General features: G+C 36.5%; 1 protein-coding gene across 5 annotated transcripts in view; it reads left to right on the top strand.

Annotated features, from left to right (window-relative positions):
• Window positions 1-24,857, top strand: part of Zbtb20 (zinc finger and BTB domain containing 20) — a 777,531-nt gene that overhangs the window by 224,386 nt on the left and 528,288 nt on the right. For 3 of the 5 annotated variants that reach the window (XM_041672752.1, XM_041672750.1, XM_041672751.1), the window contains exons 3-4: window positions 161-205; window positions 22,632-22,698. The gene's annotated coding sequence lies outside the window, so the exon portion shown is untranslated. Of the gene's footprint in view, window positions 1-160; window positions 206-21,733; window positions 21,852-22,631; window positions 22,699-24,857 lie in introns of those variants that run through there. The other 2 variants (XM_041672754.1, XM_041672753.1) reach the window with 2 other exon arrangements.

Raw genomic sequence — 24,857 nt, 5'->3', positions numbered from 1 at the left:
GTGGACTGAAATGCCTATAGACACATATACATATAAGCTACTCCACCTTTATGCACTGCAATCCTTCCCACTTTTCTGAAGAAGTTGCCTCACTATAAATTCTAGCTTTGGTTCAGTAAATTAATTTTTACTTAGATGACTTCTTTGTTTTACATTGTAGAGTATCTGATCCATCGCAAGTCTGTTTGTGCCTCACCCTGCACAGGTATGTGTATGACCTACCTATGACTATTTGAATGTATGTATTAACTGTGGATATATCACATTTTCTATATTGAAATTGTTTGTTGAAGTCGTAATATGCAAATGTTAAATTTTTGATCAATTGTCTTATTGACAGTTCCAAAGAGCTATAACTTTGTAGATACGTTGCGTTGTAGTTCACAGTAAGAATCAGGTACACGTATCTAAGATTTGATGAGCCAGAATAATTTTAATTACAAAGCATTCATCTGGTGAAGAGTATGCAGTATTTTTATAGAACTGTACTGTTAAAACGACTGACAGTGTGCGGTCAGATCATTGAAGAGTCAGCCTTTGACAGCTCTTCTTTTTTTCAAACCTTATTGTTTCCAATTTTCTCTTTTTGTAGAGGTTGCTTTGGATAGGGAGTGCCTACAGCTCTACTTTCTTTTGCACTGTCCTCAAGCACCAGATAAACAGAAAAGGGGTGGGAATATTTGCACCTGTTTAAAATTTCAGCCATGCTGTGTTGTGGTTCCTGGGCAACAGGCAGGAATTCTCGAAAGCTTGGTTGCACCTGCTCAATTGGTGCTCACAGCTGTGTCATATGCGAGGGAAGCACAGATAAGCTTGTCAACAGTTTGCCTGTGCTGGTGTGAGTTTGTGGTTTGTGTACTCTTGAGTTGGAGAGATAAGAGATGTAGCCCATGGACTGTTACATTGGTCCATTATAAAACTCACTGGTTATCATGTCCAAATATTTTTACTTAATTCTTTGTTTTGTGTCTCAAATATTTTTTGCATGTCATGTCTGCCTTAGATAATGTATGTGCAGTGTAGCTCAGAGAATGTATCTCTCGAGAAAACTGTGTTGATAATTTTTGTCCTAGGAGAGATATTTTGTGTTTGGCTTGATTTTACCATGTTGGCAGCCCCACTATGTGGGGCTGGATGTAGTTATTGATCCATTTAGCTGAACAGATTTGAAAGCATTTGGCTATTAGTGGACACATGGGGCACATTCAGAAAACACAAGAGTATATCGTAAGAAGGTTTTTCTTATATGTGAGTCTTTCCTGCAGTTGGGGTTGAAGTAGTTGGGGAAAAAATGAAAATTAAATAGTAAATTCTAGAAGAGGGGCTAAAATACACATGAAGTTTTAAGGCAGCTATATTATCATTTAAGCAAATCTTGTTCCTTGGTGTTTTCCGAGAGTTCCTGGTAGTGGTATTAAGTTTCTTTTGTTAATGGCTTTATGTTCTGACAAATTCTTATATCTTTAAGAGACTTGAACTGTTATTGAATTTACTGTAGGTAAAGTTCTATAAGTGAAATACAAACAGCTGGAATTTTATATAAAGGTATTTAATTAATTTATTCATTTGTCCCAGATTCCTGATATTGAAAATTTATTCATATGGCTTGTATTATTCTCCTAGAAAAACTAGGGATTTTCCATGAGAATTTGATCACACAAATTCTAAGTCTTAGAGCTGCTGTATTTTTCTTTCTGTTAGCATACATGGAATCTGGTTTATACATAATAAATCAGTGTAATATGGCCTGAGCTAACCTCATGGGAAGTAGGAGAATACACATAAAGAAGTGGAGGCATGCCTGTGTCTCCTTAACATAGTGCCTGGTCCATAGCAGTTGGTCAGTACGTGTTGAGTGAATTCATATGGAATGACACATGCCTGACTGACATTAGAAATTAGAGTGACTGTGCCCCAGAGACACGTGGCCTGTTAATGCATTTTGAATGAATATTATGGGCTTACTTAACTTTTCACATTGCTTGTTAGATAGAAACAAAAATATAGATAAATCTTGTTTCGAAAAACAAGTGATGATGTAAAATCAACCCATTGTCATTGTTATAGATCAAGAATTAAAATACCAGTATTTGCTTTATCCTAATTTTTTTGACAATGAGGAAAGTAATTTTTTTCTCCCCACACAAATTCTGAGGCATCCATACTTAGGTTCCATGGCACTTTGGAAACTCTTTGGAGCAGAGGGATAAGCAAACCCTCTGTTAGATTATCTAGGCCTTAGCCTTCCACACTAAGGATGCTCCCTCCATGCTTAATTCTAGCTCACCAGCTTCCACAGAAATAAAATGTGTCTGAACTTTCTTTGGGTCAGGTAAGATCAGGACATATTAAAAGTGTATGTAGTTGTCTTACTAAGCAGAAATAATGGAGCCTATCCATTTACTATCTACATATTTATAATTATGGTTTCTACCTACCACTAAATCCCAATTGCAAATACATAACAAAGGTCATATCAAAACAATGCAGCTAAGACTTGCTCTGGGCCTTTCAAGGATTACACTGTGGAGCTTGAGGTAAGCATATTAGAATAATTCCAAGTCTCAAGCCAGTAATAACTTCTGAATATGTCTTGTTTAAGCTTTTCAGGTTTGATGAGACTTGGGCATTTTTTTCCTATGGGGACAGTTTTTTAACTTTTTTTTTTTTTATTACTGGGTAAAAGGCCGGTATCATGTACCTGTTTTATACTCCCTATCCTTAGTGTTAAGCTATACATTTTCGTTATTCTCAAAATGTGTGAGTTAGAGAGAGCATTAGCCACAGTGCAGACAGACGTCAGCACTGCAGTGATTGTGTAAAATCTCAAAGACAAAATGTCAACCATAGGGCATTCCAGGGTAGAGTCTCAGCTTCCCTGTGATTTCACAGGTAAATAAAAGAAGAAAATCTATACTTATTGAGAAGATAGCCTGGCTAAATGTAATTCTATCCTTCTTATCCCTTGCCCTCCTTATTTACTTCTTTTATTCTATGTAGCCATTGAGTGCCTGCTCCTTGCTTTACTCAGTAACAAACAAATCAACATCCTTATCTTCAAAGGTCATAATGACAAAGAGGACAACATAGATACATCAATAGGATTTTTTTAAAGTTTCACCACTTACTATTAATGGGACCCAGTTAAATCTCTGTTCTTTTGTTCCTCATTTGTAAAATTAGAAGAATATTTAGATTGTATTAATGCAGTGAAAGTTAGATAGGTCATGTAAAATATTAGTGCAATGGTAGCACACAGCACATGCTTAAAAAAAAAAAAAAACCTTTCTTTTCTGTGTGCCCACTTCTAACACTACGGCTGCCACCATCATGATGACTTTTGGATATTGAAGGAAGACCATTTAATTAGCAGGGACCTGGCATCTTGGTGTGGAATGGCTAGTAGATTTTCTCAGAAGTAATAGCTAAAGATATCTATGCTTCTTTGACTTTAAGGGAGATTTCATAAAAATCATCAACCAGTTTACTGAATTAAAAGATACTAATGTTCATTTATTTTTTACATTTTTATAATTCTAGAACATTTATACATAAAATTTACCCTCCTTGCTGTTTTAAGGTGTCTATTTGAATGTTTTTAAATGCGTGGATAATGCTTATTCAGCCACTACAGCAAACTGTCCATAACACCCTTTCATCTTAGAAATCTGAAACGTTGGAAACACTAAAAAGAACTTTACATTCTGTCCTTCTTTCAATTCCTGAAAATCAGTTATGTTTTGTTTTGTTTTTTTGTCTCAATGATTTGACAACCCTATAGGTAAATTAACAAAATATTTGTCTTTCTGTGTGGTTAACCCATGTATACACAAAACTCCTCAAGAACCCACTTTTCACATTTTTAAAGTCCAAAAGTGGAATTGGTGGATGATACAGTAATTTTGTTTTCATAAACTTTTGTGAGATTACAATCAAAATGGACAGAATCATTGTAGTTTCTGCTTATGCTTGTGGATGGCCTTGGATTCTTTGTATGAGGAATTGTTGGAAGAGTCAGTTTCATCATGAAAGAATCTACTGCTTATGTGAGTTCAAACGATTTAAGATGTCTTTGAATACCCTAGATAAGATATGTAGTGGGAGCCAATGATGATTTTAAAATCATGGGCTGTACATCTCTTGCTTATGTTTGAATATAGGATAGTCGGATTAAAAATAGCTGGCATGGAAATTCCAGTTTGTTTACACTTTATTCCTCACTACAGAATATAGAACTTGAGTCACAGACAGTTCTGACCATGATGGGTCAAGGTTAATATGGTATTAGTAGAGGTTTATTCCAAGAAGCACAAACTTACTGTCATAGGTGAGTATGTCTTTCCTTGCAGTTTTGAAGTATGAAATCAAATTTTATAAACAGCCTTGATAACTTCTCTGTGCTGGTTGACATATGGATCAACATCTTTTTTCTATATCTCTTCACAGTGTTTTCCATCTATTTATGATTGCCTAGTGCCCAAATTTCTCTTTTAATAGAGGACAAATCATATTACTTATATCTAAATAATTTTACATATTTTAGTATTAGAAGTTAGGACTCCATTGTCATATTCATTTATTTGTTTGTTTGTTTGTTTCTCTGTGTATCTTTGTAGTCTCTCCTGCACTAGCTCTGTAGATCAGGCTGGTCTTGAACTCACAGAGATCCTTCTGCCTCTGTCTCCTGAGTTCCGAGATTAAAGGTGTGCACCACCACCTGGCTGTCATATGCATTTTGGTAAACGTGTGTGTGTGTGTGTGTGTGTGTGTGTGTGTGTGTGTGTACCACATACATGCGAGTGTTTACAGATGCCAGAAGAGAATGTCAAATCTCCTGGAGCTAGAGTTACAGGTATTTATGATTCACTTAACATGGAACCAAACTTTGGTCTCCTAGAAGTTCTGCACACCCTTTTAACAGATGAGCCATCTCTCTAGCTCCCAACAAGATTCTTTTGTTTTTATTGACAAAATTAACATGGAATTGTTATATTAATATTTGAGTGGCTGGGTATACTCAGTCTCAAATATAGGTCAATATTAATTTCCCTCAAAAGAAGTCAGTATGTATGTGTGTATACACAGGTATGTGTAACTGCTAGTACTTATAATAACATAGTTAGGTAAATGTTATTTTTTTCCATTTTATATGGGATAAAATGAATATCTGAATAGAATACCAGCTCTTGGTTCACACTAAACAGCTAGTAAATGATAGATATGAACCTATTGAGATGCTATTTTTTTAATTTTTTTTTTTTTTTTTGGTTTTTCAAGACAGGGTTTCTCTGTGGTTTTGGAGCCTGTCCTGGAACTAGCTCTTGTAGACCAGGCTGGTCGAACTCACAGAGATCCACCTGCCTCTGCCTCCCAAGTGTTTTTTAAATATTTTTATAACTAAGTCAAAAGTATCTCACATCCTTAGAGCATTTATGGTGGTGCTTTGTTGTGTAACTAGGATTGAAGGGACTCTGGCCAGCTCTAGTGTGGCAAGCATGGTTATGGCAGGCCTTGCCCTTCTATTCCCTCTGCCTTGATAAAAACTGTTAGATTATATTTTTAAAGCTAGTCACAAAGGTCTATTCTCTTATTTAGCCACTTTCTCATTCTGAGGGGGACTACTAAGGTCCAGCTACTAAAGTATTGAAGTGCAGCAATCAAAAGCACTCTCAGCTCACCTAATTAACTTGCCCAATTAAAATTAAACACTTAATCCTAACATGGCATTTCCCCCTGTACCTTTATAAACTTTGGCCTTTGTATTTGCTGCGTTGTTTGCCCTCTGTCCAGAAGCAGTCGTTTGTCTCCCTGGAACAAATGCTTTTTCCCCCTTCCCTTATCCCCTTTCCCTTCTTCCTCTTCCCCTATTTCTTGGCTTTGTCCCTTATTACTGCTCTCTTTCCCTTTGGGGCAAATAAATCTCCTTTGTGTTACTAACTTGGTCTTGGGTGTTCTAAGATGATACTGATCTCTTACAAGGACCATGCCAAATTGGAACACTATGTTATTGTATCAATGACCAATCATTGTCTGCCTGTGTCTTCACTCCTGAAATTTGTTCATGGTTATCTTTAAAAACTTAATGCCTTAATTCTCCCATATTTTGTGAAACATTTGGATAGGTTGGATTCTAAGTACATGCTTCATGAATGTATTCTCTCCCCATTTTTGTGATAATGAGTGTCACTGTGAACCAGGACATACCTTGACTCTCTTACCCTATACATTTCAGCCTATCTTCTGATGTTTTCCTCCTTCACTTCCTCCTCTCTTCTCTCTCATGCTCACTCTTAACCCCTCACTCACTCTTTTTCTCCCTACCTCCCTCTTTATTTTGTCTCAATTTTCTGTCTCATCATTGTTTTCTTAACTTTTACCAGGTACCATTTGATTTTTCTCTTTTATGCAATATCACTCTGAGTGATAGACATTGAAAGGAGTTGGTGCTTCTGTGCAAGTCTCTGCCCTTGTAGGTGTGTGCTGTACCTTGTCCATGGCCTTATTATTACTCATTCATACTAAAGCACAAGGAGACGATGTACCTTCTGTAAGTTTCCCATCTTACCACTGAAAACATTTTGTTTCTCACTTTGAATTTTCAAAACAGAACTAGCTCAAGGCCCAGTTTCACTAATAATCTTCTTAAGTAACCATTGTACTCATTTATAAGATTGTTTTCTACCCACTGTCTGTCTAGCCTGGTTTAAAATTTTATATATGTACCTTTAAAAAATTGATTAGCTGGAGAGCTGCCCATTCCTCTGTTCTATGTAATAAGGATTTAAAAAGTGCACGCTGAATTCTGTATAGTGTAATTAAAACTGACCCACATTTGGACCTGAGTACACCAGGACTTAGCCAAACTTGCCATGAGCTGAGTTCTGGTGGCAGATGGGAACTAATGAGGACACACTCCACTCCAGAATTTCCCAGCTGCTTGGCCCCTTTTTGTACAAACAAGGTTTGGAGCAAAGTCTGGATCCCAAGAGCATGTTCTGTAAATGTGCTGTGCCCAATGGTTGGGAAATGTTCTCACAAAATTATGCTGCTTTGAGGGACCCTTAAGACTTCAGCTACTGTCCAGTTTAAAACCTAAAAATTCCAAGGGGCCTTTAATGGTTTTGCCAACCAGTTTTTAGTTTTAAAGTGAATAGAAATTAAACAGACCCCATTTTTTCTCCTGTGTCTGGCAATGATGGGGAAACCATTTCTACCAAAACCTGGAGATTTGTAAGCCCCTCCCTCAGGGACTGTTGTACCGCGTGAGAGGCTATCTCTCTTTGCAACCTATGGATTGCTTCAACTGGTTTGATGTCCTGGGACTATTCAGGCAGATGTAATTGAATCAGTTTGAAGCAGCTGTAGCTGGCATGTGGTCTCTCAGATTGCTAGCACCTGCTTGTTTTTTTGCAGCTCACTAGAGTGAGAGAAGTGCCAAAACCAGCATTGGTCTTGGAGCAGTAGCTCCAGCACTCCAGATCTCACATCCTATCCCTTCCAGCCTCGCCACATCATCACTGGTGCCTGAATTAATAAAACCCTTTTGCATGATTATGTCTGAGGTAGACGTTTCCTTCTCATTCTTCTCAGTATGTAGATTCTGACAGGATTGACCACGAGTCCAAAAAAATCAGGCCGGATAATGGTGATCAGGTGGCTTTGGGTCTCTCTTATCATTAGACAACTGGGTAGCTTGTGGTTTGCAGAATCATTTAAATGAACAAACCAAATTCATTTACTGTTCCAGCATAGTCTTCTTGGCACAGAGAATGAGCAGTTAATGTATAACAAACTGTGAGCTGTTGTGGAATATGATAAATATACTTCCTTAGCAGGGGGAGGGGGCATGGGACTTTTTCTATAATGTAAGAAATAAACTAATTGACATGGATTGTTTCAGTAATCACTTTGTACAGGATAATACACTAAAGTAGAGTTCGAAATTCTAGGATCTCAGTAGGTGAGCTTTATTTTAAAATATATAGATTTGCCATTTTTAAAAGTTGTGTATCGATTTCAATATATTTATATAACCTTTCCTTTGTTGCATTTAGTTATTTTGTCAGAATATACATAATCTCAAATCTCACTGGATCCTAATGTTTGAGTTGAGATGTTAATGTATATTTTCCTTTTTTATACTTATTTATTTATTATGTATACAATATTCTGTCTGTGTGTATGCCTGCAGGCCAGAAGAGGGCACCAGACCCTATTACACATGGTTGTGAGCCACCATGTGGTTGCTGGGAATTGAACTCAGGACCTTTGGAAGAGCAGGCAATGCTCTTAACCTCTGAGCCATCTCTCCAGCCCCAGTATTTTCTTAAAATGTATTGTATAATATGTTTTAAAATTTCTCTAAAGAAGATTTAATGTTGAAGTATGTTGACTGAGGTTTCTTTTGTTGACTAAAGTTTTTGTCCTGCCTGGTTTCTGTTCTCCCACCAGGACCCATAGCTGTTTAGCCCCAAAGAAATCACACAGAGGTCTACATTAACCATCAACTGATTGGCCCATTATCTCAGGCTTCTTATTAACGCTTATAACTTATATTAGCCCATTATTCTTATCTGTGTTAGCCACATGGCTCAGTACCTTTTTTCAGCAGCGAAGTCACGTCTTGCCTCTTCTGTGTCTAGACAGGACTACAGAGGAATGGGCTTTCCTCTTCCCAGAATTCTCCTATTTTCATTGCCCCACCTCTACTTTCTGTCTTGTTGTCCCACCTATACTTCCTGCCTAGCTACTGGCCAATCAGCATTTATTTAAAACATAATTGACAAAATACAGAATAGTCCCGCACCAGAAGTATTTTACAAGAAGCTATGAAATAGAACAATGACTAGGAGTAGGAAAAGCCTATTTCATTATTATTATAAGATTACCATGTTGTAACACATTGGTGCTTGGAGAAAATGTGCTGTGGTCTTCACCAAAGGTAATATTTGTATTTGAAGGCAAATAGCTTAGATTTTGAAATGACAAAATAAGGCAGGATCAATGTCTAAGGAATTTCTTAGAATTATTGTACCCTTTTCTCTTCTCTGCTGTCCATGGAATGCAATCCTAGTCCATTTTTGTTCTCTTTGCCACTGAGCCTAAATCCTCCCAAAGATAGCACTGTAGACAACCGTTGCCAATTGATGGAAGCTGTGTGTAATATGAAACCTGCGTACAGTTGCTAGGAAAGCATGACATTATTAACTGCTAAAAGCTGTTTATGGGAACAGAGATCTCTGTGAGCTTGCTAGGGAGAAGCTGGAGTTGACATGAGTCTTGAATAAAAATAAAACATAGGAATTGATTTTCTGAAAAGGAGAGGGAACATTGTGAAGCCAGGGAGTAATGTGTACAAATGAGTGTATATGTGAATTTATTAGCAGAATCAATGATGATGATAAGACCTCAGTAAAACATGAATGCTTAATTCTCTGCTAGACTATCAACTGTGCCATGGTGTTTTATTCATCAAATAATATGTCTTCACAGAGATTATCACTGACTCTGCCTATCTATGTTTAGCCTCTCATATGTTTTTTTTTAAAGGTTTTTATTCTTTTCCTCCCATCTATGATTCACCAGTTTGAGAATACCTTCTCATGCATTGTCGGGAGTATTCAAAAAGACATTTGTTCTCTGTAAGTTCATATACAATGGTATTTTTTAAATTTATTTATTTATTAAAGATTTCTGTCTCTTCCCCGCCGCCGCCTCCCATTTCCCTCCCCCTCCCCCAATCAAGTCCCCCTCCCTCGTCAGCCCAAACAGTGATCAGGGTTCCCTGCCCTGTGGGAAGTCCAAGGACCACCCATCTCCATCCAGGTCTAGTTTTTTTAAAAATAAACAAGTAATCTTATAAACATTGAAACACATTATTATATGTGGGTAATTTCTGTTCTAAATGTAATGGTTAATTTTCCTGCAGATCTCAGGTTTCAGAAGAAGACAATAACTGCATGTTGTAGGAATAGTGCAGGGATTAGGAACAGATCTGGGCTTGAATTGTCTGATGCCACTTCTCCACTGTGGTGATGGGCAGTTCTTCATGTCCTTTTGGACTGAGTTCCTCATCTTGAGTATAGAGTTGTCAATAGACTAAAGCCCTCTGAGATGGCTTCTCCCTCTTGCCGTCACTCCTATAACTCAAGTTGCTTATTCAGTGCAAGTTGTTTTAACCATTACCCAACTGTATTTGTTTTTTCCTTACTGTGTTTGAATACCCCATTGTTTATATCCACATGTTAACTGAACTTATAATGTTGAAAGATCTTTGTTTCAGAAAGAAATCAAATTTTCATAGTCTAGATTTGTAAGTACAGTTTGTCTACATCTTTAGACTTGATGAGATTGGATCAGAAATTTGGCTAAAATTTATAAACCACAGAAACATTTTGATTTTTTACTAGTTCCTGAATACCAATTAGTATTAAAAAACTAACAACGTTTGTGGTTTTTCTGGATAACTTCCTTCAATATTTCTTTGACCATGAAGAGATTAATCTGAATGTCTTCATGTACTATTTTGAGGATCTGAGGAACTTTCTCAGTTCTGATATTCTGGTAAGATGTATGAACAGCAGAGCAGAGCAATAGTTGCACACACCATTAGTCCCAGCACTCAGGAGGCAGAGGCGGGTAGATCTCTGTAAGTATGAAGCCAGCCTGGTCTACAAAGCAAGTTCCAGGATAGCTAGAGCAGTTATACAAAGAAAAAAACTATTAAAAGATATTTTTAACCCCCCCCCTCCAATTTTTTAATCATTTTCCTGTTGTTAAATACATAAAAAACGGGTTTTTAATGTAGGTCCTGACTTTTTAAAGTTACAGAATCGAAAAATTTGGATCCTCTGAATTTTGAGCTTTAAGTGATTATATCTATGTAGCACAATTAATAAAAACCCAGACACAGAATTTTTGTTCAACCTGAAGGTCAGAAAAGCAAAACAGCCAGCCATTGGCTCTTACCTCTACTTAAGTCTGAAATAGTGATCCTGTCTCCGTGAATCTCAGAATTAGAGTATGTCTGAGAGCTGTCTCCTCCTGTTTTATATTCTTCTCTAGGGCTAGGATTAAAGGCATGCACCACCCAGTTTCTATGGCAAACTAGTGTGGCTGCTTAGGCTGTTTTACTCCCTGATCATCAGGCAAACTTTATTTATTAAAATACAGATGAAATGTCACAAAATGTGTATATAATGTTAAGTGTGTGTATGTATGTGTATACAAATATATTTATACACAAAAATATACACACACATAATAAACAAGTAAACTAAAAATTGACTAGAAGTATTTTTACTGTGCCTTAAATTTCTAGAGCAAACAGGATAGCTGACTTCGGTGTTACTTTGGAAATAGTTAACTTTGTGTATCTGGAGACATTTCAAGCATAACCTTTAATCATGCTAGGCTGATGCCCCTGGCAAAGCAATGTATACTTATTAGAGTCATTGCCAGTATCAGGATAGTATATACCCAAGGCCAAAAGAAATTGATTTTCCCCCTGTAAATTTGTCATTTGAAATCATATTCAAATTTTCGTCGATCAAAAATTTGGTACATTTACTTTCTAAATCCAGTCTTCAGCAGCATAAACAATTTTTCATTAGGCGGAAGACTTGAATTATGTCCAGTTAAGTAATTTCAAGCATAACCTTGGTATTGATTATATGTTATAATACAATATTTATTAACTATTCACCTCTGTATAACTTAGAATTTAAAAATACAAATCTATTAGTTTTATATTTTTAAAAGGATGACTAATAGTACTGGACTGGATTCTGGCTATGTTGAAAGAATGGTATTATCTCTCACCAAGTACAGGTCGTGTAGCCTTTGTTAGGTTGGCTCGCTACTTGGAGAAACCACTGACAACACTTTCAGTAAGGTCTCCAGTTGATTGGTCTGTGTTCTTCAGTCCGTTGGGGACCTTGTAGTCACCAACTGTATGTAAGATATTTTTGTCTCTCCTCTTTCTTAGGCTTGAAGACTCTGGTGACCATGTACTACATACCGGACAGTGATGAAATACATTGCCACAAAATGTGTGGCTTAAAACCATAGAAACATACTTTTTATAGTTCTTGAGGTCAGAAATCCATGTGAAGGTGCAGCAGAGCCATATTCCTTCTTCTGGCTCAAGCGGGGAATCTGTTTATCAGAGTTCAGGTGGCCCCCTCTTTTCCTCATCTATTGGTACTGCCACTTTAAACTTCATGCATCTGTATGTGGCTTTCTACTCTGTGTGTTTACCTTAAAACAAGAATGATTTTCCCATGATCCTATGTATTCACTTATTAACACCTTATTTTTCCTCCCTCTAAGATTTTCAGTGTGCACCTGGGACTTAGTGCCATTGGCTCTTGAAAGTATAGGACAATCTGATGAATGTATTTAATTTTGCTATCACTGTGTTTTAAGACTATATCTACAAAATAAACATTTGTCAAGCAATCAGGACAGAAGAGGCTTGCATTGCAGGAGAGAATTGCAAGGCATGGCCCAGAAGGGTCACTTCCTTTTGGGGGGTTGTTGAGATAGGGTTTCTCTGTGTATCACTGGCTATCCTAGAACTCACTTTGTAGACTACACTGGCCCCAAACAGAGATCTGCTTGCCTCTGCTTCCTAAGTGCTGGGATTAAAAGCTTGTGCCTCCATGCCCAGCAAGGGGTAACTTTCTAATATTATGTAGTCAATGAGTGATTGGGGGAGGGTTTAAACAACTCTTACCATAAAACAGAAACCTGTGTCCTTTCTACTTCTCCAAACTGGATCCTAATACAAGGAGGCAATTTTGGGTCACTGTAAATAAGGATCAGACTATTAGTGTGAAGGTAGTCAGAACAGTGAAGTGTAGAGTTTAGTCATTCCAAAATAATTGAAAACCACTGGAAGCATTTATTAACCCTTCCTACTTCGTAATTGGAACTTCAAGTCAATAATTTCAAAATCTGAACTTTGAAATAGACAATTAGTGAAATGATTACATGAATATTACTTGTATTAGCTATTGAACAAAATAGCTTTCTTTGTGAACTTTTGTTCTGTGCAAACATATTTATAGAACAAAAAATTTTAGAGATAAACATTATACCTCCTTGCTAGAGGAAAAAAGTTAAAATGAAAATTTGAATTTATAAATATAAAACTATGATTTTTATCCAAAACATACTAATTAGGTGAATATACCCTAGTTTATCTCTTCTTCTAAAACCAGTTGGAAAATATTATTTTTCTAGATTATCGTTTTCTTGTTTCTTTTGGGGAGACTGGTGATTAAATCTAGGCCTTCATTCATGCTGGGGCAAGCATCCTCCCAGTGAGCTGTATCTCCCGCCTCGTTTTTTAGTTTTTATGTTGTTTGTTTTAAGACAATTATTCAATCTGGTCTTTAACTTGCTGTTTTTCTGCCTCAGCCTTTTATGTAGCTGAATTTTCAGGCCTTTCACACCAGTTAGATTGCAGATTTCCTCCTGGTATAGGTAAGATTTGATCCCGAACCCAGAGAGTAATAATAGTAAGACTAATAAGAGAATAGTAATAGTCTGAATTGTAAGAGAACCGTCCTGTGTTTTTCACAGCAAACATGATAACTGGAATGGGTATGTTTAGACTGCTAAACAACTAATAAACTGGTAAATAGAATATATTTACGAAGTCCTTGGTGATATTCATAACATACAGTGGGAAGAATAGTCTAAAGAATGGATGGAAGTAGGGATAGGAGTCGTGAATAGCCTTTCAGAGAAAATAGTACTCACTCTGCACACGGCGTGTAAAGAAGCCAGTTTTAGGAAGGGCTGCAGAAATCTGACATCTAGAGACTTAGAGGTTGCCACGGGCTGCATACTGATTCTGTGTCTAAGCTGTGGCCGGAGGGGAGATCCTGGTGTTGACTTGTCTGTCACAGGTTATTAGGTCTTCTCTTTCTCCTAGTAACAAGCAGGAACATAAGAAAAGTGTGTGAGAAGATTGAATACTCCCAACCATGTCTCAGAGTGGATTTGGCCACAGAAGGAAGGATCTGATTTGTGTCTATTCTAAGCTCTTTCTAGCAATTTCACTGTTGGTTCTGCTAACAGATTCCAGAGGACTCAGGGATTCTTGAGTCTCTCTTTTTTTTTCCTCCTTAGATCAGTCATCATTTTTAAAAGATTTACTTTTATTTTATATATATAAGTGTTGTGCCTTTGTGTGTGTGTGCTGTGTCAAAAGAGTCCAGAAGAAAGTGTCAGATCCCCTAAAACTAGAGTGACAAATGCTTGGGAGCTACCTTGTGAATGCTGGGGATCAAAGCAGGTGCTGTGGAAGAGCAGACCGAGTTCTTAGCTCCTGAGCCATCTCTGCAGCCTGAACAATTACTATTTAAAGTAATATCATCATATTTTGTTTTCTTTCTCTGCATACAAGACTGAAAATTAGATAGAAGGCTGTATGAAATAGTCTTGAGTGTTTTTGTTGCTAGTATTAATGTCATGACAGATAGCCCATGATTTAAGACAGAAATTTTGGGGAACATATACTTACCTTCCCAGTTGTTGAACATAGAGAATCGTTTAGTCTCACCTACATTTTCATCTTGAAACAAAAAATTCTACCAATGGTTTGTTCAAAATTAGATTATTACTGTGTAAGAAGATTAAGTTATTTAGTGATGAGTTGATGACATATATTGTTACCCGAGTTTCATATTATAGTCAATATTGTGTTCACCTCATTGTTTAGGTTTTCATTGCTTAATGGCATAGCATGAAATGTGTAATACTTATGGGCAGTGCAGAAGGAGGTAGTCAGTCTGCTGTAAGAATTCCAAAAACAGAATAAAAACTCAGTTCACAATTGATTAAAAATTTCAGTATCAGGATTTTTTTTTTATACCAGCGAAACTAAAACTCATTCAGTGCAGTCTTGAAGAGGCTCCAAATATCTCAGTTTGCAAAATAAACTGTCCTGTGATTAATATCAGCATTGTTATTGGTTAAACCCTCAAACCTACTAAAGAAACTCACATGACTCTATTCCTGTCTCAGTGACAGAATCTAAAAAGGAGTAATGGAGTACTTGGTTTTCCAAAAATATTATAATACACAATTTCCATTACATAATTTAGTTGGTCCTAAAAATTGTCATCCAACTCATCCCTGAGATAAGAGTCTTTTTAAAAATCTGTCCATATGTCCAGAATGTTAAGTCACTGTGATGAAAGCCATTATTGTACTGAAAACATGTATCATAATTTAAAAGCAAGATAAAGGGCATTTCTTATAAGTTGGAAAACACATGTTTTGTCCTGTTGTAGACTATATCTTTTATATGAGTGCTTGTGAAAATGCATATATGACTTAAAAACTAATTTTGACATTTGTCTCTTCATGTTGTGTATGTGAGAGCATTTATGGGGATACATTAAGAAATAAACCTTAATTGTGTCCGTGGGTTGGCAGGCAATAAGAAGTGCAATAAACACTCTTTAGATCAGTCTCCTTTGGCAAGTTTTACCACCTTGGCAGAACCAAACTGAGACCTAGAAATACTGCTCATGCAGGCAGTGATGTAGCATTTAAAATAATATTTAATATATTCAGTTTGCCACATTTTTCAGCAGCTACATTACTTGCTTTTGTTACAAAAACATGTTTACAGTGTGCATACAAAACACTAAATATATACTTGTTCATTTTAGTAGATGTAGATACTCAAAATTGATATTTAAGTTTCCAGAATATTTTTCTACTATTCCTTATCAGATTACAGGCTTATAAAGAGCATACATTAGGGAGCTGTTAGGTAAGGTACTGGGCATGTTATCTGTTAATTCAGTTGTTCTACAGAAGAGGGAACAGCCACAGCAAGCTGAGTGTTTTGCTGTAAACAAGTGTGGTATGGGAAGTTCAACAATGTTTTACTTTTTTTTTTTTTTTTTGGTTTTTTCGAGACAGGGTTTCTCTGTGGCTTTGGTTCCTGTCCTGGAACTAGCTCTTGTAGACCAGGCTGGCCTCGAACTCACAGAGATCCACCTGCCTCTGCCTCCCGAGTGCTGGGATTAAAGGCGTGCGCCACCACCGCCCGGCAATGTTTTACTTTTTGAGCACAGTATTCTTCCAGTTTTGCTGTGGCACTAAACAATTTGCTTATTCTTTCTATTTTTTAATGTATATACATGTTTCAAAAGTTTGGGTGATTCATAAAGTTATGCAGAGAAAATAATGGTTTTATCAACTTACCCTGTTCATCCAAGAATGTAGCAAATCTAGCAAAATACACTTACTGAACTTAATAATAGAAATGAAACCAATGTTCAATGAATGGAACCAATGTTCAAATATTTGTAATTTGTTTCTTCAAAGTTTAGTTTCAAAGGTAGTGATTAAAGCAAGTTGTGGTGGTACATTCCTTTAATTCCTGTCTGCTCAGAAAGGCAGAGGCAGGCAGATCTCTGTGGATTTTGACCAGATTGGTGTGTGTGCGTGTCTGTGTATATTGTTTTACAAGTTATCCAGAGGAACATGGAAGATCCCATTACAAATAAATACAAACCTGGAACTCCAGAGGTTGGGAGAGATCTCCACAGAAAATAATAAAGAAATCATAAAAGAAAAATAATTGGTTTTGTGCCTTTTAACAGCATATTCCTGGTTTCCTACAACGTCCTCAGTAGTGGATATTAGCAGTTATTTATTTATCTTATTTGAAGAATTAAAATTATATTTTATCATTGTTTTTGTGCAATTTATATCAGGTAGATGACATGATATTTTTAAAAGTTATTTCATATTTACATTTCTTTTTCTATGCTCTGAATATTAAATACATTGTTCTTTTCATTGAGTTTTCATTTTATTTTTCATTTTTTAATTTTTTTCCAGAAACCATTTACCAATTTTTTAGCTTCTTTGTATAAAAGTTAAGTTTTAATGGTGACTTAGTAAAGCTGGGAGCTAGAGAGGTGGTCTTCCATTGGGAAGAGCATACCAATTGGTTTTTCAGTGCCAAGCCATCAGACCTGAAGACATACATACAAATGGCATTATAAAGACTCAACAAGTTATATTTAGGAATATATATATATGTGTGTGTGTGTGTGTGTGTGTGTGTGTACGCTAACAATGAAAAGAGAGTCTGTGATTTGAAAATATGCAGGGAGGGAAAATGAGGTATGCATGTATGGGGCGTTTGAGGGGGGAAAGTGAAGGAAGAAATGTAATTAAATTACAATCTCACTTTTAAGGTACATAGAAAAAAGTAAAGTTTTGTATTCAAATTTTTAGTTATTAATTTTTTTAATCCCTTAATATATTTGTGTAGCTGTACTCACCAGTTTTTACTGTATATTAGAAAATCTTGTATGTAGAGAAATTACTCATATTTTCTTTAGCACATTTGTGGTTTAGTCTTTTTTAATATTTATATCTTTGATTTAACTAAAATTTTCAATATATATGCTTTCACAAATGCATTTACCCTTGTTTTTGAGTGGAAATAGCAGTTTTATTTTTCACTTGAAATGAAAGAAGCCCTTTTTGTCCCTTAGACTTCTTAGGATGGCAGAGATTAGCACAGAGACAAAAGAACAGAAAACCGGAAATGTCAGAAGTGACATACAGTTTTTTAATCCATCACTGATGTCTACTGTTTGTGACATAGGAAGTCCCAAGAAATTTTTTCATTTATAAGAATAAATTATTATATTTTGATTGTCTAAGCAATGATTAAATCAGCAAAAGCATCATAGAGTAAATCAAACCCCTAGTGAGATACTTTCAACAGCAAATACAGTTCATATGGTAATGTTAATTTTACTTACTTAAGAAAAGCACTTATCAGTAAGACCCTGTAACTGAACAAGTGAATAAAAACGTGAATGTTGTAATTTGAGCAAGATGCAATAACCCCGTGATAACCTTATTTGTGTCTTGAAAAGTTGGCTCCATGTAGTCTTCATTATTAAAAGGCAATTTTTTTCATGTAATTTTATTTAGTTTACAAAAGAGTTTAGGCTAAGGATTCTGATAGCTTGCATCTTTATAATGTTTTATTTTTAAAAAGCAGTTACAGATGTTAAATATTTCGAAACCAAAGAACCTTATCGTGTTCAACATGTATTTGGTGTTTAGAGAAGGGTAAATATGACTGGGGCAATCAAGAATGTCACTAATTTTTCTTCTACTTTCAACTTAAAATTTTTCATTATTATTTTGTGCATATGAGTGTTTTGTGCCACACACATTCCCCATTGCCTTCAAAGACCAGAAGAGAATATTGGATCCCTCAAGACTTGCAGTTAGAATTATAGACAGCTGTGAGCTGCTATGTGGTACTGGGAATCAATCCTGGGGGTTCTAGGAGAAGCAGGTACTCTTAACTGCTAAGCCACCTGTCCAGCTCTCTTTTTAATATCTTTAAATCATATATAATCATATAGACTTTTTCTCTTCTAAAAACACACCTAAATATAAAACTATTTGAGAAATTCAAAATGTAAGAATAAAGATAATAAAGTCATGTTTGATATATTTACAATCAGAAGAAAGTTATTAATATATTGGTGTTTATTTTTAAAACCATGGGCTATGCTCACAATGTATAGTTATAGTTTGAATTTTTTGTTAGCTAGCCATGTGATATGAAAATATCTTTTTGTTAATAAATAATTTTCCTTGAAATACTTATGCAGTCCATAAATGTATGCTATGCCATCTCAATAGTCTCTTACTTGTGCACGTGCAAGTTGCTTCCAATTTTTCTATATTGAAAGTAGAGGAATATCTTTGTGAAGATACTTTAATGGACATGCCTGATAAATGAATAGAAGGCTGTGATCTTTTTAGCCTTTTGATGTGTTTAGCAAGGCCATTTGTGTGCATGCACACATCTATGGCTGATCTGTACCAGCATTCTGTAAAGAAGCTGTTTGCTCATATCACTGTTGGTTGGGAGCAGAAAACTCTGTGACCCAAAGAAAGCTCTCAGTGGTTTAAGAAAGTAGAGAAGAGAGTGACAGGAAGAGGTCAAGCAAAGTGGACATTTTTGGTTCAAAACTTGATACATACTGGTAAAGGCCATAAAGTACAGCTTTCCTCAAAGTGAGCTTGTGTTTTACAGGCAGTCACTCCTGACTGAGTGCTAACTTGGCAAGATTGAATGTCCCTTTTTGCTTGGAGTCAGTAACCTGACCCTTCAAGCATATCCACACATTCAGTGATTGAGACCACTTACTCATACTAATCATTGCATGCAGAAAATACATAAAAGATTTGTATTCATCACTCAATATGTTTTGCTGCTCAAGTGTCATGAAACATTCAGGGTATATTAACTGGCAAATGCACACCTGGAGTATGTTCTTAGCTTTAGAAACTGCTAATTTAAAAAAATCAAATATTTAATTTTGAGGGAAAAATCAGTTTTGGATTTTGAGCATATATATCATCTTTCATTTTGGACCAATTAACCCAGCAGGTGTGTGTAAATTAGGTCACTACTTTGTCACCGTGGTAACACGCATTGGGAAGGTGGATCTTAACCACCTCTAGCACAGGTGATGTTGGCTGAGTTAGTAATAAGAGGTGCTTTTAAAACAAACACGGTGAATTTAATATGTTACAGTGTAAAAAAAAAAACAATCTGATGCTGGGTATCGGCAGATAGTTCTCTATGACACAAAGCAAGTACTGCCTGAAATCTCCATTAACGAGAAGGTTTAATGAGCCAGAGAATCAGAAATGTCATGTAAAACGTACTGAAAGTGTCTGAAAGGACAGACGCTGCAGCATCATGAAGTGATGGGCTCATTTCTCATAGAACAAGGGATTTGGGGGTCGGAGATCAGTTCTCTAGAACTTAAAACTGTTTTTAGAAATAAGTCGTGATTTTCAGAAGGCCTGTAACATTCTGATTATTTACTAGAGTGTCTGGAATCTAGTCAATACTTAGAGGTGTTATTTTGGTTTTCATTTGTAAAGACTGTGCCTAATACTTTCTTTTGTGTGCTCTATTTTAATCAATATTCATAGTTGCTCATGGGGTAAAGCGTTGGCAGAGTTAGTTTCTGCCAGCACTCCAGCACTGATACTGTCTCTAACTCAGGCTTCCCACCAGGTGGAAAATCAGACATGCCTCAAGATCGCGTGTAGCGCCTGTGCAATCTGTTTGGCTGTCGAAGGCTCCAAATCATGTGGGCATTCTGCAGCCCTACAGAGTGGTAGAATTTCCTCACTTATCACTGACAAGTTCACACCTCTTTTGGTCATTAAAATTGTAAATGTGCATTATCAGATGCAAAAACACAGGCCAATGATCTTAAATCTACTTCTAAGGAAATAAGTCTCAGGCTGTTTCAGCCCTCAGTCATCCGTGCTGTTGTTTCCATTGTTCCTATGTTGTGGGTTCATATGTAGTTTTATAGCTTTCAGTTGTCCGCATGTCCTCCCTAACATTTATATTACTTATTGTAATTTTGAAGCAGTTTTATTTCTTATTTTTCAATGGCATTTAAGAAACTTGAATTCCCCTCATGTTTATTTTCACTTGGTTGTGACCGCAGCTTTATTACTTATTTTGTGTGTTTTCAGTAGTTAATATTTACAAAACACTGAACAAACTCTCTGAGATTGCTTTTTATAATCTCTCTCTCTGTGCATCAAGGATGAGAGTTACTAAGGGAAGAGGCACAGTGAGTCACCATGTCACAGTGTGTGTGTATGGGGAGTTTACTTCCTAGGACAGTCAAGGATCCTGGTTTTCAGGTTTATTTCTCTTTTTCATTACCCAAGAGCCCTGCAGGCTTGGAGACTCACAAAGGGACACCTGAGCTGAGTGGGGAACAGTTGGCTCAAGTGCTCTTTACTTGTAACTTGTCTTGCGTGTCCGTCCTCTTTATGTTCAAGTCTTCATCCCATCAACTCCCAGTGGACCTGGAAAAGCTTTTATTTTGAAGAGTGGTTTATTACAAAAAGTCCTGAAGTCTCAAGGAAAATCTATGAACCTAGTGCGGGTGAGAGTATGCTTTGTTCACTAAAGAACAGCAGCCAGCATTTGAAGACCTGGTCTGTTCAGCAGTGAGGAGAATGGCAGCCCAGATTAGTATTGGAATGAAAAATTTATCAAAGGATCCGAGGTTGTTTTAGAGATGGGATACCAAGCAAAATAAAGGGGCTGAGTTATCAAATGTAGTAAAGGAAGTTATGGGAGAATCAGTGAATTTGGGCCTGAATTGTGGTAACCATGCTGTGGGTGGGTGCAGACACTTAAACAGAGTAGTTTCTTTCATTGTTTGATGAAATAATTTTTACCCCTTTTAAGTAGCATGTTAAAAGAGAAAGAGAGGTTGGTGTGACTGAGACAAAGAGCTTACACAGTTATAGAACTGGTTGGGTTTTATACCTTCCTTTACTGAGTATTGTCCTTCAGTACAATACAGAGCCATTTCTTTGTTCTCACAAGCTAGCAGTTAAATTGTATGTAAATGTATGCAAATTAGATGCTGTCTAATAAAGAGAGTCATTAGATGGAAGAAATATTTAGTTTAGGGAAAAAAAGCAGGTGTATTGTGTAAGAGAAAATGTAACACTACAAAAAAGCCCAAACTTCTGTGGACAGTTATAGAAAAAATTATTAAAATAGATTTTTAAGGACTTACGTCTTCTTGACCTTTCCTTTGTGCTTATATATATGTGCTTGTTTTTAAAATATTTACATATAAAACTAGAGGATTGGCTTCTTTCCCAGAATTACTCGAAGCACCTTCACCAGGAACATTTGGACTTGAATAATCTCCACAGCAGCATTTTTTGAATTAAATGAAATGTAAAATGAATGATTATCCCAAGAAGAAGCTGATTTTTAGGTTGGTAAATACCCATGGTCTCTTGACAGATTCCTTGCACCAGGTCATTCTGGTTACTTTTAGTTTACCTTTAAGGAGGAAGAGTTCTGACTCCATTCCAGACTCTTAAAGAAAAATCCTTAAAAGATATATAAACTGTAAGTTTCTTGAGAGAACCTTGCAGTTTGTTATGGTCAGTGCCTTGTTCAGTTTGTAATGCAATCCCTAGCTTCTTCTAGTCACTTTCATCTTGCTTTGAGTGACTACATGTGACTAATTCCTTTTTTGATCACATATATGGTTATGGGTATGTCAAATACCTTTGTAATACCTGGGATTAAGGTAGTGAACCAGTTCCCATGTTTGTTTGTAGCACTTATGTAGTAAAAGCTTATTTAAAACAGTGTAATGCTATTCAGCTTCCTCAAGTCAGCCATGACAAAAATGTGAAGTGCCCATCACATGTGTCTCTTATGCGATATTTGTGGGACAAGAACAGGTTTACCAGCGGCTCTGGGAGTTCAGAGTCCACAAAAGGAGCTGTATATACAACCATTTAGTACACAGAGGTTTGAAAAGTTACAAACACAATATGGGAAAATGAGGCAGAAATTCTGACCGCCTATGGAGGTCTCAGAGATGATTCCTTAGAGGGAAGGGAAGTTGAAGTAAGAGCTGGCAAGGAACAGATGGTTGGCTATGATGGGGTATAGAAAAACAGGCTCTCAAAGTTCTTCACCTCAAATTCCCAAATTAGTAGAAAGTTACTAGATTTTCTTTTATTCTCTTGTGAATTTCTAGGAACAGCTTGACTTTAACCTCTGTGGAAACACAAATGAGAACCGTGATGGATACAATAATTACTGAAGTAAGTCATATTTATAATCATATTCAGTCATTGACTGAGAAATAAAAAAATTAAGCAAAAAGACTTTATAACTTTTTGGTTTGAAGACATTATAAATATAAAATTGTATTATTACTCAATCTGTGATTCTGTCTGTGTTGTGAAGTCATGTTTGGGGGTGAGAGGCTTAGGTTCCTCCCATAGGATGCTTCATTTGTGTCTGCTAGTATATAGACATATTTTACAACATTTTTGTTAAGCTCTTACTTTGTTTTTATGGCAACCCTTGAGATATCATAACTAGTGTTACCATTTCCATTATCAGTAGGAAGGGTGTGAGGTCATAAACATTGAGTCGCTTTGCTGGGATCACACAAAGTAAATGGCCATACCGTGCTTCCCTGAGAATCTGTCTAGTTCCTTTTCATTGGAACAGAAGCAACATACATCTTGGTTTCTAATTTTATTCTAAGTGTTTTCCATTGATTTGGTGATATATTCTCATTTTTCCACTGTAGTGTGCATGACATATCAAAGATTGAATAGAGGGAGACATATATATGAAAAACTTGAACATTTTGGTATCTGAGAGTGTATATAAAAACTGTAATGGGCCTGTGGACTGAAAGAATTTGAATTTGCTTTCTTGACTTTTGAGTTACAGAGAAGATTTCAATGTGGGTGCAAGATGTGCTGCATTGAACTCATCTTGGAGTTAACCAAAGGGATGAGGGACTAACAGCTTTTGATATTACTTAGTGCTTATTATTGTTATTATTATTATTTCTTTTTAATTATGCAAAGTGCTAATCAGTTTGATTATGCACAGTGCTAATCAGGTTAATTATGCAAAGTGCTAATCAGTTCTTCTTGAAGCACACGAGGAGAGCAGAGGTGCTGGCGGTGAATGGCATAGCTGGATGGGGGTGGTCACGGCAGTCATTCTGTATTAAAATAGGAAAAGACAAGATAGCAAATGGGATTTATCTATGAAGGTAAAGAGGAAAAGAGAGAACTGTGGGCACATGCAAGATTATGGTTTACGCAGGACAGTGTTTAGAATGCTTTTCTCCCTGTTGTATAGTTTGATTGGATAGTCTGATATATTTGAAGGTACTCATTTGAAGCCAGAAAGGCTACAGAGGGAAAGAAACAGAGTATTGTATAGCTAGACAAGTTGTCAAAACAACTTACTGTAGTTGGCAAGCACCAAGTCCTGAGAGGACAGTAGAGGAAGTAGAATCTAATAGACCTACACATGAAAGAGGGCATCAATAAGGAGAATTGAAAAATTAGCAGAGTGTCATTCTGATAAGATAGATAGGGCCACCTCACTACTGTATTGTAATTGGGCTGGCCATCTGTGCAGCATATTTCCTGAGGTGAAGTGAGGGCTGGCTTCTTAGTGCTGGCAGTGGTCTCTGTTGAGAGTGCTGATGACGAATGTGACAATAAGGGTTTTATGGAATAGCTCCTAGTTGGATCAGCTTGGTTGCCACTGGAATCAAAGTGAATTTTAAAATTAACTTGCTGGTCTGTGCTTATTAAGCCGGGTAACTTCCTGTGAAGATGAGCATATAGCAATATACTCCCATGTTTTTATAGAACAATGACCAGAGAGTTCCCCTAGGAAAGCCTTTTTATTCAGTCTTGTTCTGTTTGATAAGCTATCGATGAAATGTTGCAATACCTGCTTGTTTGAATGAATTCACAGAACAGAAACCATTTCAGGTTGCTAAGTGAATATTCACATTTTATGGAACTGTTTTCAGTCTGTTTGACTTCCTTAACTCTAGATTTGAGCTGGAGATTTATAAATTATTTGGAAAGAGGGGGGTCTGATTTTCTCAATTACTATAGGACAGTATTTTTTTTTAAGCGCATGTCCAAGCACAACTCCTCTTCACAAATACCTTATGTGAACTGGATTTCTGTCTGTCCAAACAGTGACAGCAGTCCCACAGAGACAGAGTCACTGGTGGAGCCTCCAGCCCAGGGCATATTAATGACTTATTTGTCCAGACAGCATGGATTCCTTGATAAAAATAAGCTTTCAATTTTTATTTTTTCTTTAACCACTACCAATTTCCTTTTCAAATATGAAGAGAATGACATAAATCTTTGGTTTCCAAGGAGAGTCTGGAAAGAAATAGATTGTTAGAAGACAGTGCCCATAAATT

This window comes from Microtus oregoni, unplaced genomic scaffold, assembly GCF_018167655.1.
Source record: "Microtus oregoni isolate MIOR12 unplaced genomic scaffold, Mior012 000023F_ref0000262, whole genome shotgun sequence".
In the NCBI taxonomy this organism is placed as follows: domain Eukaryota; kingdom Metazoa; phylum Chordata; class Mammalia; order Rodentia; family Cricetidae; genus Microtus; species Microtus oregoni.
Note: the sequence above shows the minus strand (reverse complement) of the source record. Positions and strands in the feature narration are given on the sequence as shown.